Source organism: Lotus japonicus, chromosome 3, assembly GCF_012489685.1.
Source record: "Lotus japonicus ecotype B-129 chromosome 3, LjGifu_v1.2".
Taxonomy (NCBI): domain Eukaryota; kingdom Viridiplantae; phylum Streptophyta; class Magnoliopsida; order Fabales; family Fabaceae; genus Lotus; species Lotus japonicus.
In genome coordinates this window covers 95,624,042-95,633,826 of record NC_080043.1, presented here as the reverse complement: position 1 = coordinate 95,633,826, position 9,785 = coordinate 95,624,042, and the positions used below count along the sequence as shown (strand labels likewise).

The following is a 9,785-nucleotide window of genomic DNA, read 5'->3' as shown; positions in this document are numbered from 1 at the left end:
CTCCTATGTGGCATGCTTTGATTGGATGATTGTGTAAAACTATTTTACACTGTCAGTGCATATCCATTAAACTCAAATAAAATATTATCATGTTAAAACTAATACTTAAATTACAGGTGAAAAGTTGCTACGAGTAATTTATAAGAACATTTAGTATATTTTTAAATTGTTTTTGAATATTTTGAGGATTATATTTTTTTGGTTACAATGGAAAATTATTTTGAGGACTTAATAGGGAAAATACTTTCCATGTAATGGGGTTGTTGGCTGGTTGGCGAGGTGGGGTAATTTCACTTTTGCGGCTGTTGTTTAGGTTTTTGAGATTCCACCGATAGAGCTTGAAACTTTAGTGTTGACGAACGCTCTGCTTGCTGTGTAATTATTCTTTTATTTTCATGTAATTTTTCGATGAAGTAAAAAAAGAAGGGAAAAATACTTTCACGGGGAGTAATATATATTAAAACCTCCCATGGGATAAATTATTTTCAGGATAAAACTAATATAATTTAAGTATTTTTTCATAATTTTTTAATTTATTTTAGGAGTAAATATTTAAAATGGTATGAAAGTATGATAGTGGAAACATGTCATTAAAAAAAATTCTCATGTGGAGGGATATTTTACATGATTTTTTGAAATCAGATATTTTAAATGAAAATACTTTCATATTTAAACTAAAAAATATATTAGAGAATATAAGGAGTGCTTCTAAACATAATTATATTTATATATATATATATATATATATATATATATATATATATATATATATATATATATAAAAGTTACACGGTAAAAAGCCCCTGCAAGCCCCCTATTTTAAGGTAAATTTTCATAAAATTTATTGCCAAACAAATTATGTAATTTAAAATCTTTTGTTATGTATCTTATAAAAGATAAATAAAAAAATATGATTAAAATTAAATTTCAGAAAAACTCCCCGTGCATCTCGCACAAGTCACTTTATTTTCTTATAATCTAAATTTTCATTTAAAATATATTTATATCAATGCTGTCAGCTTAATACGATATTGAAAGCCATATTATATATTAATTAGCTGTATAACAAGTAGAAGAGATTTTTTTTATACATCAAAAAGATACAACCGGAAGAGAATTAAGTATTATGAATATATGATAAATAGTTCAAATATAATTTTATTTCAAATATAATAATTTTACAAAAATTTCAGAAAATACTACCCGTGCATGGCACGGGTTAGTATACTAGTTACTAGTATAAATAGGAACTCATAACCTTCAACATCACTCAACACTCCTGAAGAAGCAAAACCCTAGAAATGGCACTTCTTTTGAGGTTGACAAGAGCACGATTGATTGGAGCCGGAACATGGAAGTGTGTTCGTTTTGCATCTGGTGAAGCTGCTGCTGGGCCCGTGGAGGGAAATGGGACGCAGGAGGAAGAACAGTAAGTTAACTTTTCGAGAATTGCATGCTTTAAATTCATGATTTCAACTTTTCCACCGCTTGAAAGTTAAGCTGTGGTTTACAATCTTAAATTTCAACACCGCTAAGCTGTGCTTTACATTCGTTTCGTGAATTTCAACACGGCTTAGTAAATCTGTACTGTTTTCCTATTCTATCAACAGCATTTAATTGATTAGAATTGCTTCTACAAATCTGTACTGTTTTTAGGCTCATACTGCCTTAGTATTAGATACATATTCCTATTCTATCAACAACATTTAATTGATTAGAATTGCTTCTACAAATCTGTACTGTTTTCCTATTTTACAGGGAGATGGTCCAATTCGAAATACCCCCGAAGGGCTATATCGGATTGAATGCTGATGGAGGTCATGACTGGAAAAATAATCTGTCATATCTAGGATCCATCTTCAGGGACAGCAACTGCACTTGGCTGTACGGTTGCAACCGCAAATACACGAGCAGCCATCAGAAATCATCATACATAGCTGAACGGAATTGCATCATAGAAGGAATTCCCCATGTTCTGAAAGAGCCCGTTGCCAAATTGGGTTGCAAAAATCTCATTGTCTATTTAGACAATAAGGATTTGGCTGATGCTTTAACCACGACAAAGATCTTCAAAAATCACTGGGACATCCGGTCCCTAATCAAGATACTATCATACAAAAAAATATATAAACTTGACAACCTTTTGTTCAAGTTTGTGCCCCGCGAGGGGAATCAGAGTGTTGACCGGCTCGGGAAGATGGCAAAATCTAACAAGGATGCCGAGGAGAAAGAGTATTTGGAACCTCCAAATGACCCAGAGTTGCTGGAATACCTCAAAATTGAAAAGGAACAAAAGTTAGTTCCCAGAGAGAAGAAGAAGAAAGGATCAAATTGAAGTTGAGGGATAAGAAAATGAAGAAGTAGCAGGAATGTCATGCACTCATCTAATCTACTGGTTTAATTAGTAGTCTTATGTATAGGATCCTAGTTATTAATTAGTCATATCTACTAATACTGTAATATGAGGATACTACTGTTTTGTGTACTCCTTTAGATTGTCATCTATCTTCATTGTCTAAACATGCACAAGTTTTTCCTATTATATTCTGGGCCATTTACAAAGTGATAAGTCTACAGGCTTAAACTCACCTAGCAAGTCAGCAACATCACTTTGTTGACATGAGTTCTGGGCAACAAACCACTGCATCATGTGTCACTCAAACGAACTTGTAATCCAATCTCAAATCAAAGAGAAACTAAAATAGAAATTGAAATATGTAACATACCAAAACAGTAATCTTTTGACCAAGCATGGAAGCCAATTCTGAACAAGTGTAGTCTTCTCAGTACCAGTTTCTCCACCAAGAGTACTAGGTCATTATTATACTTGACAGAGCTAGCTATGCGCTCTAATGCCCATACAGAGAACTACGGATCTCAACAAAATATTTTTTTACTTTCAGGTAACTGCACATGAAATATAAAGCAAAGTCAAGAACAATAAGACCTTTCTACTAAAACAGAATAATCTTTGAAATTTTGAATTCAGCTGACTCTACGTACAGGTTAAATCTGTGACAAAATACTGCATTTCAATTTTTTTAAAATAAAACCTCAATTATTGGTTTGTCAGGGGTACAAGGGCTCATTTTTAAATGATGTTGAAAAGGTCACAAATACATCAATAGCCTGATACAATACGAGCAACACATGAACTGGCTATATGAATTAGATCATAAGAAAATAGTAAGAAAAACAAACAAAAAATCAGATTTCTTTACACAAAGAATCATATTGTTCTTCTGATAAGCTACCATCAAAGCAAAAACCTAAACCAGTAATCCTACTGCACCATTTAAGGAGATCCCTGCCATCGAGAATCAAAAGTCTCGTCAACTTAAAAGAAATGGCAAAATATGCACGTGCAGGATAAAATTACTCTAAATACCTTAACAAGGACCTGCAAAGATGGATGACCCGCAATTTGAGGCATGGAAATAGAGTTGACCGTTTCAAAGGTTTCTACCAAAAATATGTATAGAAGATCTAAAGCAAGGAAATACAAGAAGAGTCACAATTAACTGCTTATAATTAAAGATAAATCATGGGAAACTACATATTAACAAAGAATCTCATCACTACCTATGAGTTTGCCTGCAAGAGGCTCCAAATCAGGATCAAATCATTATTATCTGGTGACTGAATCATTACTTTTCTCCAGGTTTCCAACTCCTCAATACAACTCCTTGTGAGCGTTCACACCTTCCTGTAGAGGCTCCCCAACCTTCCTCATTAAGAACCTAAGGCTCCTCTGCAAGCACATCAAATTTGGTCTTGAACTCTGCCCGCGGTCTCCTCCCAAACCAAATTTGTGGTAGCGAGCCGCACCTTCCCTCATACTTCCCGCCGGCTGCCTTGAATTCCTCTTAACTATCATCCATGGCCCAAAATTATCTCCCTCAACAGGTCTTGCCACTTGAGCTTTCACTAGTTCCTCAAATTTCTCTGCCCAATCAAAGGACAAGTTTCTACATTATGACCATACCTTCCAAATAAAAATCGTTAACAATAGACTTCCAAATAAAAATCGTTAACAATAGACTTCCAAATAAAAATCAGATTTGGCACCAAAACAAAGTATAAACCTCTTCTTCATCCACCAATGTCTTCAAAATGACATCAATTTCACAAGTAAAGATCTCACACGCAATGAATGGAAACGTAAATTATAGATTGATCATCAGATGCTAAAATGGGGTAAACAAGAAAGTTGAATTGAAACATTGAAATGTAAAGATTGTTGCAACAAAATTACTGTTAGGACTGCTTACTTTAAGACTCGTTTGTTTTCAGCATCTTCCGGTGGTTCTTCAATAATGTATCGCAGCAATTGCTCAACTTGTGCTCTACCTGTCAGGCTAAAAGTAAAAAACAGGACAATATTGAATAATCATTAATTGGTCACAAACCGTTTCGTGTCTGTGTTGATTTGATACAGAGAAACGTTCGATTGATCTAAGGGAGAGGAGGAAAGAAGTAAGCTCTTGATGTGAGATTGTGTCTCCTTTTTCAATTGGTCACCCAAGATGCTGTTTCCACTCCCATGTAAAGGGCAGTCCCTTAAAATTCAAATCAATCAGGTTACAATGATCAAGGCAAGACTTGAAATCACGCATAGCAACCATATTTGGACCAGCACCTCCCCATTTTTCAGAAGCTACCAAGTAGGCATTAAAATCTCCTAGAGTTATCCACAGGCCAGAGAACACTCCTGCAAAACCACGGAGCTCCTCCCACAAGTCTCTTCTAGTAAAGACATTCAGGCTCCCATACACAAACGATACCACTCCATATAGGATCCCTTCGGACAAGAAACCTTGGTGTGCAACATCTGCTTACAAGCAGGCAACACTTCAATATTGACCACATCAGAACCCCTCATTCTAGTTTCAAAAAGCACCACACAGGACAGATTATGTCTAGAAATCAAATCCCTTTTAATTGAAGCAAAGCCCAGTGCAACGGGTCACCTTACATTCCAAGTCATAGCTTTAAACATAAAAACAAAAAACAGAGAAGTGTGACCAACATCCATATCCTCGACCCTGATCCATGTATTTCCCAGACCTGCCACACACAAATCTGTGCTTTGCTTGTTCAAAACCTTCAATCAAATTACAAAGAAATACAAAATTGTGTTTTCTAATTATATGAAGTGTGATTTTATATGCACAGCTCATCATTACATACAATTAAAATTTGATGCAAACATTTAAAGGCCCTCCTAGGAACTCACCTAGTTAATTATTTTATATTAATATTAGGTATCAATTAACCATTGCTATAAATTGGGCAAGAACTGTAAGCATTCCTTGTTAAGAGGACCCCTTCCATGAACAACTTTTACCTTTTGTAAACAAGATGATTCATCTTCTAAGAAGAGCATAGCATAAAATTTGTGATAACCCTATCTTTTAATGATTCTTTTCATGTTGCACTCTAGTCGTCCTAGTATAAAAGGCTTTCAGCCACATGGTGGACGAACTTGCTATTGGACGTAGATCAAGATTTCTTTTCTAATTTGCACTGTAAAAAAAGAAAAACAATTTTCACTTAACCAAGGGGATGATAGGCCAGCAGCCTGCTTGCAACACTTAGAACCTGAGATTTTAATAATAAAAAAAAGGCTCATATGAACCCATTGATTTCAGCATGGGAAATCGTTAGAGAAGCTAAAGATGAACATACGAAATGTAAAGCTCATTTGCAAATGTGCACTCTATGCAATGAAAAAAGTCATTAAGAAACTGTTTAGTTTCGAGTGAAACTAAATACATTGTTGACATAATAAATCACATCATCACATGAATGAATGCCAAAAGGTATTCTGATTCATAAAAAGTGAGGAGACTTGGAAGTGAACCGGAAAAAAACAACCAACATAGTTAATTGCCTTAACATTAAGGGGGCATAAAAAAATCAACGTTTGGATAGGGGGCGTGCTCCGAGATGATAATACTTCTTGAAAGGATTCACCAAAAGGTTAGGCAACAAAAATCAATTACAAGTCTAAATGATAATCATGTTCAAGGGAATTAGGTGTGTCACTCATGCCTTAATTACCTCAAACAGGGTTATCAGATACACTTTTAATTAAAATACATAGCCTAAAGGTTTAGTTAAATACTTTAGAAAAGTTTTTTCATCCTGCATGGCACCTCCCGTCCTAATGTTGTGTTTATTCAAGGACACTTCAAAGTTGCAAGGCAACAACTAAACATGTTTGTGACAAAATTATCTTCTTCATTATTATCTCCCTCAACAGGTCTTTCCACCTGAGCTTTCAATAGTTCCTTCAAATTGCTGTGCCCAATCAACCTAATGACGTTAACAATAGACTTCTTAAGAAAAATCAGATTGGCACCAAAATCAAGTATAAACCTCTTCTTCATCCACCAATGTCTTCGAAATGACATCAATTTCTGCAGAAGTCGCCGTACTAGGATTGCAAGCGCAAATCCTAAAAAGAAAAGGTTTCTGGAATCCGATGGGTCGGTTGACGGTTGAAAAAAACAAACGCTTCCATTTGGTTTAGTTCGGTAGAGTTCAATTTAGGGTATGAACCGACTCTTAAACAAAACAAAAAAGTTACCAGCCCAACCCCACAACTCACACTAATTAACCCTAACACCTACCATATATATTCAAAATCTCTACTCTCTCAAAAACCCTAGTCTCCACCACTTCTCTCACTCAAGCCTCATCCGCCACCTCTCTAATTCGTTCACACAAGCCACCACCTCTCTCAATCAAGCCTTAGTCGCCAATTCACCACCTCTCTCACTCAAGCCTCAACCGCCAGCCCACCACCTCTTAAGCCTCAACCCTAGCCTCCAAGTCCAACCATCGTGTATCGCACCAAGTCCACACTACCACGGCTCCACCTCCTTCTCCTTCTGAGGTGGAGGAAGCGATCTCGATCGTCACGACAGAGAGGTTTCATCGCAGCGAAAACGATCTCGTCGCGGCGGAGGGGTTTCGTCGTCATTTGCGGTGGTTCCCGACTTCCTTCGTTCTCTGTCCTCTTAACCCTTCACTCATCTGTTTTAGAACTTGGAAGCGTGTAATGGTAGATCTCGGCGTCGACGGTGAAGACGTTTTCGGAGGGAGGCCATGCAGCACTATTGTTGTGAAGATCTTGATTGATTTGGTATTTCTTTCGTTTCTGAAGATAGATCTGTAATGTTATAATGTCATTTATGTTGACTTATCAAGTAATTTATGTATATTAGATTCTAATATTCACAACAATAGTGCTGCATGGCCTCCCTCCGAAAACGTCTTCACCGTCGACGCCGAGATCTACCATTACACGCTTCCAAGTTCTAAAACAGATGAGAGAAGGGTTAAGAGGACAGAGAACGAAGGAAGTCGGGAACCACCGCAAATGACGACGAAACCCCTCCGCCGCGACGAGATCGTTTTCGCTGCGATGAAACCTCTCTGTCGTGACGATCGAGATCGCTTCCTCCACCTCAGAAGGAGAAGGAGGTGGAGCCGTGGTAGTGTGGACTTGGTGCGATACACGATGGTTGGACTTGGAGGCTAGGGTTGAGGCTTAAGAGGTGGTGGGCTGGCGGTTGAGGCTTGAGTGAGAGAGGTGGTGAATTGGCGACTAAGGCTTGATTGAGAGAGGTGGTGGCTTGTGTGAACGAATTAGAGAGGTGGTGGAGTGGCGGATGAGGCTTGAGTGAGAGAATCAGAGAAGTGGTGGAGACTAGGGTTTTTGAGAGAGTATAGATTTTGAATATATATGGTAGGTTAGGGTTAGTTAGTGTGAGTTGTGGGGTTGGGCTGGTAACTTTTTTGTTTTGTTTAAGAGTTGGTTCAGTCGGTTCATACCCTAAATTGAACTCTACCGAACTAAACCAAATGGAAGCGTATGTTTTTTTCAACCGCCAACCCGTCAACCGACCCATCCGAACCGATAAGTTATTAACTTATAAGCTAATGGGTTAAATTATACTAAAATAATTTTCTCAACAATCAGACTTATAATATTATAAGCTACTAGGTAGAGATGAAACTAAATGAGATTATGTTGGTTTTTTATAGTCAAAGAACCAATTTAGAATCACACTTCATATTAAGATATTTAAATACGTCATATATCTATTTCTAAATAGACTTATAACTTTGAATCATTATATAAGTCAATTTGCTTAAATATATAAAAATGTCAATAAGTATGTAATATCAATATATTATGATAATTTTCTAATATATAAACATCAAGCCTGTAAGGCTTACAGCCTGACCTTTTTAACTAAATAGGCTTTTCAAAAAGCCTAAGCCTTGCTTATTTACCAATTTGGCCTGACCTGGACATGTGCTAGGCTAGGTCATAGGCCCCTACGAACGGTCTGGCCTATTCCCACCCCTACTCTCTGGAAAAACCTAAATTATAATGGGGTAAACAATAAAGTTGAATTGAAACATTGAAATGTGAAGATTGTTGCAGCAAAATTTCTGTTAGGACTGCTTACTTGAAGAATCGTTTGTTTTCAGCAGCAATTGCTGAGCTCTATCTCTCAGCCTGAAAGTAAAAAACAGGACAATAGTGATTAATCATTAATTGGTCACCAAAGATGTGATATTTACCGTTTAGTGTCTGTGTTGATTTGATCCAGAGAAACGTTCGATTGATCTAAGGGAGAGGAGGCAAGAAGTAAGCTCTTGATGTAGATTTCGTGTCTCCTTTTTCAATTGGTCACCCAAGAAGCCGTTTCCTGTGTGTGTTGATTCGATCCAGAGACGAACGTTCGATCTAAGGGAGAGGATATGGCTTGATTTGAGATTTTGTGTCTCAGAAAAAACAAGGTAGGCGGTAAGGTGGGCAAAGTGAGAAGGCTTGAACAGCTATTCCTAACCCTAATGCCAACCCTGTTGGGTCTGTTTGGTTTGTATGTTTTCTGTACTAAAATAATCGTTTAATAGCTATTCTGCTTCAATCTATCCCATATAAAATAAATACAAAAAGGGACAGGGGCCCCACTCTCCTTTCCTAACCACTGATTTTCTATTATTTTAATTGAATGATCCGGATTAGTTGAGGAAAATAATTATAGCTTGGTCCTATGCACTATTCAAAAATATCTCTGGTCCTATTATATTTCTATATTCACATAAATGACTGCAAAGTTTCTCTAATCCAATATAGACCCTATGAATTTTCATATCTTGAAATTAGTCATAACTATATATACACAAAAACATGGATTAAATTCATTTTATGCCTCCATAATCTGATTGCTCTTCTCTCTTCTCTAACTTACTTTCTCCTTCTCCGGGCTTGCATCCCACAATTTTGGTTCATTACAAACCTTAATTATTTTTATGTGAAGTTTCTACATTTTTTTTTTATAGGCAATATATGTATATTAAATGAAAGTACAAGGGGTACTTCAACCCAATACAAAAGAGAAGAGTAGATAAAATGACAAGATAATAGCAACAAAAGACTATAACGAAATAAGTTTAAGCTAACCCACCCCCAACCCCTTTAAGGAAGAGAGATCTTAGGAAGAGACCTCATTAAAACCTTACTAGGAAAAACCCCATTGGAAAAAACTAATGAAGGAAAAAGAGTACCTCTTACTAAGATCAAAACGACACTTCCAAGGAGTAAAGACCAACATAAATTAGTACATCATTAACACACCAGCTGCTCCTAAGTCTTTCCAACACTGCTATATAGAGGTGAACATCAAATCCTTCTAACCAAGTTCTACACAGTATCAGCATGCTCCTGGAACTTCAGTTGAATTACCATACTCAACTACCAC

General features: G+C 36.6%; 1 long non-coding RNA gene across 13 annotated transcripts; it reads right to left on the bottom strand.

Moving 5' to 3' along the window:
• Positions 1-1,463: 1,463 nt before the first annotated feature.
• Positions 1,464-8,918, bottom strand: LOC130747798 (uncharacterized). 13 transcript variants are annotated; one of them, XR_009022515.1, is made up of 8 exons: positions 8,602-8,918; positions 8,487-8,536; positions 4,272-5,526; positions 3,583-3,945; positions 3,389-3,486; positions 2,727-2,907; positions 2,590-2,641; positions 1,464-2,263 (listed from the first exon to the last, which is right to left on the bottom strand). It is a non-coding gene; the product is annotated as an uncharacterized LOC130747798 (long non-coding RNA). The 13 variants fall into 13 exon arrangements; XR_009022510.1 differs by having other exon boundaries at positions 4,272-5,067; positions 5,348-5,526; positions 8,487-8,917; XR_009022519.1 differs by having other exon boundaries at positions 4,272-5,082; positions 8,602-8,917.
• Positions 8,919-9,785: the final 867 nt, after the last annotated feature.